The following is a 7764-nucleotide window of genomic DNA, read 5'->3' as shown; positions in this document are numbered from 1 at the left end:
ATCTCACGCGTTGAAATGAAAAAATAAAAGATCAGGATCTAGGCTCACGAGCTCACCTGGCAAGAGGGGATATACCGGATTCAAAATCTATATATATATATATATATATATATATATATATATATATATATATATATATATATATATATATATATATATATATATATATATATATATATATATATATATTAGGGAAGGTTCAGCTGCAGGTATAGCTTCCCGTGCGGTTGTGCAGTTGACGCACCTTAAGCATTAAAAGTGCACCTTAAATACACAAACCACGCACCTTAAGCACACAAACAAAGTACCTTTAAGAACACCAACCACGCGCACCTAAAGCATTAGATCGACGCATCTTAAGTAGACTATAATACCCCCTAAAACCATGCTATTTTAAGCCTTAAAACATGCAGATAACTTAAACCAAAACACCAAACACAGCGGAAGACTGAAAGTGAAGATATATATAAAACAAGGAAACGGGGTGCTATGTCACGCTCACCCAAGGGTGAACGCACAGGCTAATCTGCATTGTTTAAAATCTACAACCATCCAACAGAGTACTAAGTGTAGATTGGCTCACAGGCCACAAAACATAAAAGGGGAGCTATACTAGCTGGCACTAAACCGCGCACTCGTCTAAGCATCACCTGAAAGAAACATATAAAATATGGGACGACGCCCGGTCAGCGAATAATGATGGTAACCCACCAATACATGTGAAATATCATACATAGGTAAGGTATAAGTTTGTAAAGCCATTTTCGAAACGGAATACATATATATAAGTCAAAAACCAAGAGTAATAGTCAACACAAACTCAAACACTCTCAACAAGAACACGGGAACACATCCCAAGACTATAAAGAACAACAACGACTCACAAGAAGGCTCAAGGTACAATCTATCATCACACAATAGATTACTACCCGACATGCATAACTCAAAGGAATAAAGACACAACACACAGCAACACATGCCTTTGTGACTACACACGTCACAAGAAGAGAACTCATAACAACGGCTACACAAGCCCTCGTGACATCACCCATCACGAGTTGATATGCCTTCCTTATGCCCGGTTTCGACCTTATGGCTACCCCCAACCTTATATCTTCTTCCAACCATTACCTCCAGGACCCCTGTACACCAAGTCCAACCTTTTCCCTCCGAGGACCGTCGTCCCCATCCGCCAACGACCGCCAATAAAACAACCGATTTCATAGTACACGAGGGTACCGTTCACACACTTGGCAACACATGCCTCTCCCAAAATACGTGAACCTGACACACAGGCCACAATTCCATAATCACATCATGGACACCACGAGGACCACTGCAATACCTTGGTGACTAGTGTCCCATACCACTAATCGTGCAATCCAGGTAAAGCCACACACGCATCACACCACAACAGGGATCAATCAACGTATCACAACGAAGATATGAAACCATACTCAATCAAGGAATGGGTCACAACCCAACAACAACAACGATGAATAACAGAAGTTATCATCAACCAATTAGGAAGGTACAAACAACACACACGCTAGCATTTAAACACCGAACTAGCATGCTTATCAAACAGGTAAACCAAACGTAGTTCCGAAGAACGCACAAGACTCATCACGGTTCAACGAAACACAATGTTGAACACTTAGCACGATTCAAGACACCAAAACCTACATGGATTCCTACCATATAGTTCTAGACATACGAAACATCAAGAAGACACTCAAATAGTTCCACAAAAGAACAACGGGAAGTCAAAAGACCAAATACCGAGTCAAAAAAATCACGGGGAACAAATCCCAAACATACACCAAGGTGTACCCCGCGGGTGGACCCACGGGTAGGCCCCTACCCGTGGTTCTGCCCGCGGGTACATACCCATATCTGGCCTGTTCCCCGCAGGTAGGCGGCGGGTAGGGCTCTGCCCGCCGTTCCGCCCGCGGGTACGTTCCTGTGCCCAAAATAATCCCTTCGGGGATTTTTCTCTCCAAACTCAAATTCAAGTCCAAAACATGCAAAATCTCACCAAATACAACAAAATGACTTGAATCAAAGGAATAGCCAAGCAATGGCATACAAGAACCCTAAACACAAGCTCTAGATATGCATTTTCACAAGACAATGCATAAACACTCACATTTCATAGCAAAACACGTGTAGAATCCAAGAAATATTCATATAGGTAAGCAAAATAGATTTTGTAGAGCATGGGTTACCTCTTGTAGACCAAAAACCTTCACTTAACACCACACCAAGCTCCTATCAAAGCTCACCTTCCAAACCCACTTCAAGAACATACCAAAAGATCATAAAGATTCTATCTTTAAGAAAAGACACATAAGAACATACTAAAAACACAAGAGGAACATGGATCTTACCCTCCTATATGCCCAAATGTATGAAAGGTAGAATCTTGGAGACAACTCTTGAAGTCTTGACAAAGCTTCAACTTGGCTTGGAAGAAAAGCTACCCACCTTTTTAGAGAGAGGGTGGAGCTAGGATTTTGGAAAGTGTAAGGATAGAAATGAGGATGTTCTCACTAGGTTAGGTTACAATACTAACACAAGGTGAAAGGTCAAGAATACCCTTACTAACATGGAAAAGGTGTAAGGAACAAGGGAACTCCTTACAAAGCTCAAGGTACAACTTTGACTTTGGGCTTGACTAGTCAATTACTAGTCCCCGACTATTAAATTTCAGGAATTTAAGGAATTAAATTACAAATTGAAATAGGATTAATTACTTAATTAATCCCTTAACCAAATTTGGATTTCGGGGTGTCACTTTCTCCCATCCCCCCCCCCCCCCCCCCCTTCTTCAAAGAAGCTTCGTTCCCGAAGCTTGGGTACGACGAATTAAAACAAACGGTAAAAGAACAACAATGTGACAAAGAGTGTCAAGAACAATTTCTTTTGGCCAAAACCCCAAAAGGTTCCACAAGATTTCAAGGCAAAAGACTTCGAATCAAGAATTGGCAAGAATTAAGCAAACGGATATATTGAGCATAACGAACTCTAGTCCCAACACAAACACCAACTTCTAGACAACAACTAAGAACTAAGCAACTAACTCCAAACACCAACTACAAAACTAACTATCCAACAAAGCAACAAGCAAGAACAATCATAAAAGCAAGCAACAACCAAACGGTAACAATGGCTAGGAAGATAACAACAACTAAAGAAGAGCAAACAAGACGACCACAGCTCCACTCTAGAAAGATTCGGTCTCCGTCTCCTGAGACTCCTCGGATTCATCTTCATCTTCTCCTCTGTGGCTTGAACTGGCTTCGATCTGGTCTAGCCTCTGGTGCACTGCAACAAACTGCGCCTTCATGAACGCGAAGCCTTCTTCGATCATACGGTTCTGTTGACGAAGCAAGGTGACAACGCGCTCTTCATGTGCCATGGCATCATGCTCCCTCTTGGTGCGATCTTCCTTCCTTCTTCGGTTCTCTTCAATCATCAACGCTACGAGTATGATCCAATGCATTGGTATCATAAGCTCGATCGGGTCATTTCTCGATCGCAATCAGAGTTAAAAGGCGAACTCGAGAACCCGTCATATCTACTCCATTATGCTGACGATTCTCGCAACTAAGGGAGTGGGGGGCTACAGTGGTAGAATAGCTCGATTAGCTCGTTCGCCAAAGTATTTCCCGAGTAGATCGGTCGAGTAGCGCGTTCGTCTCGTGTCTCCCGAGTAGATCGGTCGAGTAACACATTCGTTTCCCGAGTAGATCGGTCGAGTAGCGCGTTCATTTCGTGTTTCCCGAGTAGATTGGTCGGGTAGCGCGTTCGTTTCGCTAAAGTATTTCCCGAGTAGATCGGTCGAGTAGCTCGTTCGTTTCGCTAAAGTATCTCCCGAGTAGAGCGGTCGAGTGGCGCGTTCGCTTCGCTAAAGCATTTCCCGAGTAGCCAAAGTGCTTCCCGAGTAAACCGACTTAGCTCGTTCGCCAAAGCACTTCCTGAGTAAACCGACTTTCTCGGTCTCGTCATCACTTCTCGATCAAAATAACTTTCTTAGTCTCATTATCGTTAGACCTTTGGGTCTCTTAGCGACCCCTTCGCTTGGGGGCTCTCTGTTCATAAACTGAGCGTAAGAGGGAACAAACTTCCTATTCAGCTGATTGTCGTTTTCAAAACGCATCTCGCTATCGTTAGACCATCGGGTCTCTTAGTATCCCTCCGCCTGGGACTTTCGATTCGTAAACAGGGCGCGAAAAGGGGGAAATCGCCCCAACCGAGTAACTCTTAGTTATCAAAAGGAAATCGTAGTGAGTAGTGCAATAATCAAAGCCAGCCGAACGCAATCGGCTAAGAACGATCTTTTTAGTCGAGTGATCTAGGTCAGAGTTTGGCCGAGCTCAAACCAGTCACAACCGGTTAGTCCGAGTAAGGCGGGAAAAGCGTTCCCGTCTACGATCCACGCGATCCACTGAGGTCCCTAGACAGTAAATAAAACCAATCTCTCGATTGGTAAGAAATAGATAGTAGGTTCCCCTGCAAACCCAATCTCTTGATTGGTCAGTACTTGATCGTTAGACCGCGTGAAAAGTCCAACCTCGTATAGTCCGAAAGACTGTGCTTAGCGTTGTACTCTTTTTCCTTAGCTTGGCTGAAATTTTTTCCCACTGAGTTTTTTATTAGCCTAAAGGTTTTAAACGAGGCAACCAGCGCATGTCACGAACCATAGCCAGATTTTCCAGCTCGAACCCTTCCTCGTTAACTCGTCGTTAGGGCACGGACTGGGGGGGGGGGGGGGGGGGGCTCCTTGATAGGATATATGCCCCGGATTCAACCTTTATACGTCAGAGTTCCCATTTTATGGTCGGGTCGGGGTCCAGCGGTTCGGGACCCGGTCTACAGGTCAAAGTCAAAGGTGACAGGTCAAACCTGTAACACCCCGTGTTACGACCTCCGAACCCGGACTAATTATGGAATTCATTCCGTTAATGTATAATTAAAAAGGATTTAATTGGACTAGCTTTCCCATTAATTAATTAGTGTAGTCCATAATGGATCATGGACCCTTATCCTTAATCAAGTCTTTAATTCTGTTAGGAATAGGGAAAGTGGGCCTTTACTATTCAGATTCTAGTTAGGACTCCTGAATATATATATATATATATATATATATATATATATATATATATATATATATATATATATATATATATATATATATATATATATATATATATATATATATATATATATATATATATATATATATATGGGATTAGGAAGCATTTAGAAACCCTACCACAATTGATTCTACCACGCGAGACATCCCCCGAGGAAACTTAGCAAAGGAATTCCCCACCACCGAACCTAGGGAGATCAATCGGAGGAAGATCTTAGAGAAGAACCTTAGTAGCCAAGGATATTGATTAGCGCTAAGAGGTAACCCATGTCTTACAAAACCTATTTTCCTTGCTATATCTTATTTATTGGCTCCTTTGATGATTGTATGTGTGATTCCGTGATTGAGTCTTGATAGAGCCTTGCCTAAGATTCATATTGTGTTTATTTGATAATCTTGGTGATCTTGATGTTGCGATTGGTTATATGTGTAATCTTGTATTTAATTATGTCTAGAGCTTGTCCCTAGGGTTTATATCGTGAATCTCGTTGTTGTGTTGTTCTTGGTATTCTTGGGTGGGTTTATTCATGATTGGGTGTTGGGTCTAGCCTAGGACTCGTCTTTAGGGCTTGCATATAGAATTCTTGATGTTCTTGTGGTTCCGGATGCTCCTGAATCGTTATGTGTTTGATGTCGAGTCTTGGCATGTTTAGGGATCGTGTTAGAACGTAATTGGAATGATTCTTGGTTTAATCTCCGTTAATTGAACCCGTGATATTGTTGTTGCGTGTCAGAATGTGTTTGGACATGGTTTTGGGTTCCACGAACGAACCCCGAACCGGATCTTCTACCCTTGTACTAGTGGGGGGTAGGTGCGGGGACGAATCCCCGCCACCTACCCGCTGCCCACACTGCCCGGTTCCAGTGGGCAACTAGCGGGCAGGCGACTGCCCACCGGGCACCCACTGGAACAGTGACGCTGCCGGCGGGTGGTCCACCACCCACCCCCAACCCGCTGGAAAGGCGAGGTGTGGCGGGGTGTTTTCCCCCGTTTGTTGTTTTCCCGTGTCTCGTTGTATCCCGTTTGATATTTGTGAGTCTCGTACGATGTTTTGAGTACCGTTCTAGGAATTTGCGTGTGTCGTTTGTTTATATGCCTTGATTGTTATTGTTGATTACATGATTGATTGATTGAATGATGATGGGTACCGTGGTCATTGCGCAATGATTAATGTGACTAATGATGATGAGATTGTGATTGATGGAGATAAATTGTTTGCGGAAAGCACAACGAGTGCACGGTTATCATGCTAAAGGCACGGACCACCCCTTAGACTTGCTGGCTAAAGGCTTGGGTCAGGGTATAAGCGCCGCGGTGTCATGTTAGAGTTATATGCGTTGACCCCTTGGTATTGGTGTTAGAGGCACGGACCATGCGAATGAAACTTCGGTGCTACCATGTTGGTGGACTTGTTGGTGGTTACGTAGTGGGGCATTTAGTTGCTCCGAAGGAGGTATAAGGGTGGCCTGGAGGTACAGGTTGGAACTGATGTAAGGATGGATAGGAATAAAAAGGTTGGAACTTGGTATAAGGTTGGAAGATGGATTGTGTATTTTGATGATTACTTGCTAATTGATTATCTTTGAATCCCGTTGCTGTCTCTATTTGTTATTTATGAGCTTGCTTTCCTATTATGCGTTGCCTTGTGTTCTTAGGATGCATGTTAGTCTTTATGATTGTTCTATAGTGTTAAGTCTGTTGTTGTATCTTGAGTCTTGATCCCGGTTTAAAAGCTAGTGTCGCTTAGGCTATATATGTATTCCAGTTCCAAAATGATTTCCTATACTTATATTTATTGTACTTAACGTGTGGGAGTGGGTTACTCAGCATTATTCGCTGACAGTTGCTACGATATGTTTTTCAGGTGATGATCATTAGCTGATGAGTGCGCTAGATGGACTCGTAGTCTTAGTCTAGTTATTCCTAGCTGTAGTGGTTGGCCTACGTGTCATGGATTGTAATTGATTGTTGACTTGTGGATTTACTTGTCTGAATAGTCTTAGCCTGGGCACCTAGGTTCTCAAACCTAGGTGTGGCATAGCACCCCGACAATTGTGTTTAGTGTATGCTTTGTTTGGGATAATTAATGGAAGATTGCGTTATTTATATAAGCTTTTAATCACTTTAAAAATTAGGGGTGTTACAAAACCCGCCACCACCGTATGCCTATAAAAGGGCCTTTGGCCCTCATTATTAAGGGGTGACCCTCACTCTCTAAGGGATATTACTCTCTCTGCAGACACCCTCCTCTCCCCCTTCTCTCTACAAAGACGAGAACAACATTAATAAAAGAACCCCCTTTACTATATCTCATCTTCTTCATTCATACTACAGAGATTCTACATTTCATCTACACATTATACATACAGTACATACATCTTACTATGAGGGAATTAGTACTATCAATGACGTTAAATACAATGACATTTTAATCTATTCAATTCTATGTGTTAAGTCATTTTCCCCTTTTGGTCCTAATAATTTGTGTCATTCTATTTTTAGTCATTTTTTTTTTTTTGAAAATATCTATATTGATCGTAACATTATTGTAGCATGACCATTATTGGTCATCCATCAACAAATATGTTTAAATGATATTAAAAAT

General features: G+C 42.3%; 1 long non-coding RNA gene across 1 annotated transcript; it reads right to left on the bottom strand.

Annotated features, from left to right (window-relative positions):
• Window positions 1-266: 266 nt before the first annotated feature.
• LOC109157582 lies at window positions 267-2608 on the bottom strand. The gene is made up of 3 exons (XR_002050251.1): window positions 2599-2608; window positions 624-634; window positions 267-365 (listed from the first exon to the last, which is right to left on the bottom strand). It is a non-coding gene; the product is annotated as an uncharacterized LOC109157582 (long non-coding RNA).
• Between the last annotated feature and the right edge of the window lie 5156 nt (window positions 2609-7764).

The sequence above is a fragment of the Ipomoea nil genome, unplaced genomic scaffold (assembly GCF_001879475.1).
Source record: "Ipomoea nil cultivar Tokyo-kokei standard unplaced genomic scaffold, Asagao_1.1 scaffold0298, whole genome shotgun sequence".
In the NCBI taxonomy this organism is placed as follows: Eukaryota; Viridiplantae; Streptophyta; class Magnoliopsida; order Solanales; family Convolvulaceae; genus Ipomoea; species Ipomoea nil.
Note: the sequence above shows the minus strand (reverse complement) of the source record. Positions and strands in the feature narration are given on the sequence as shown.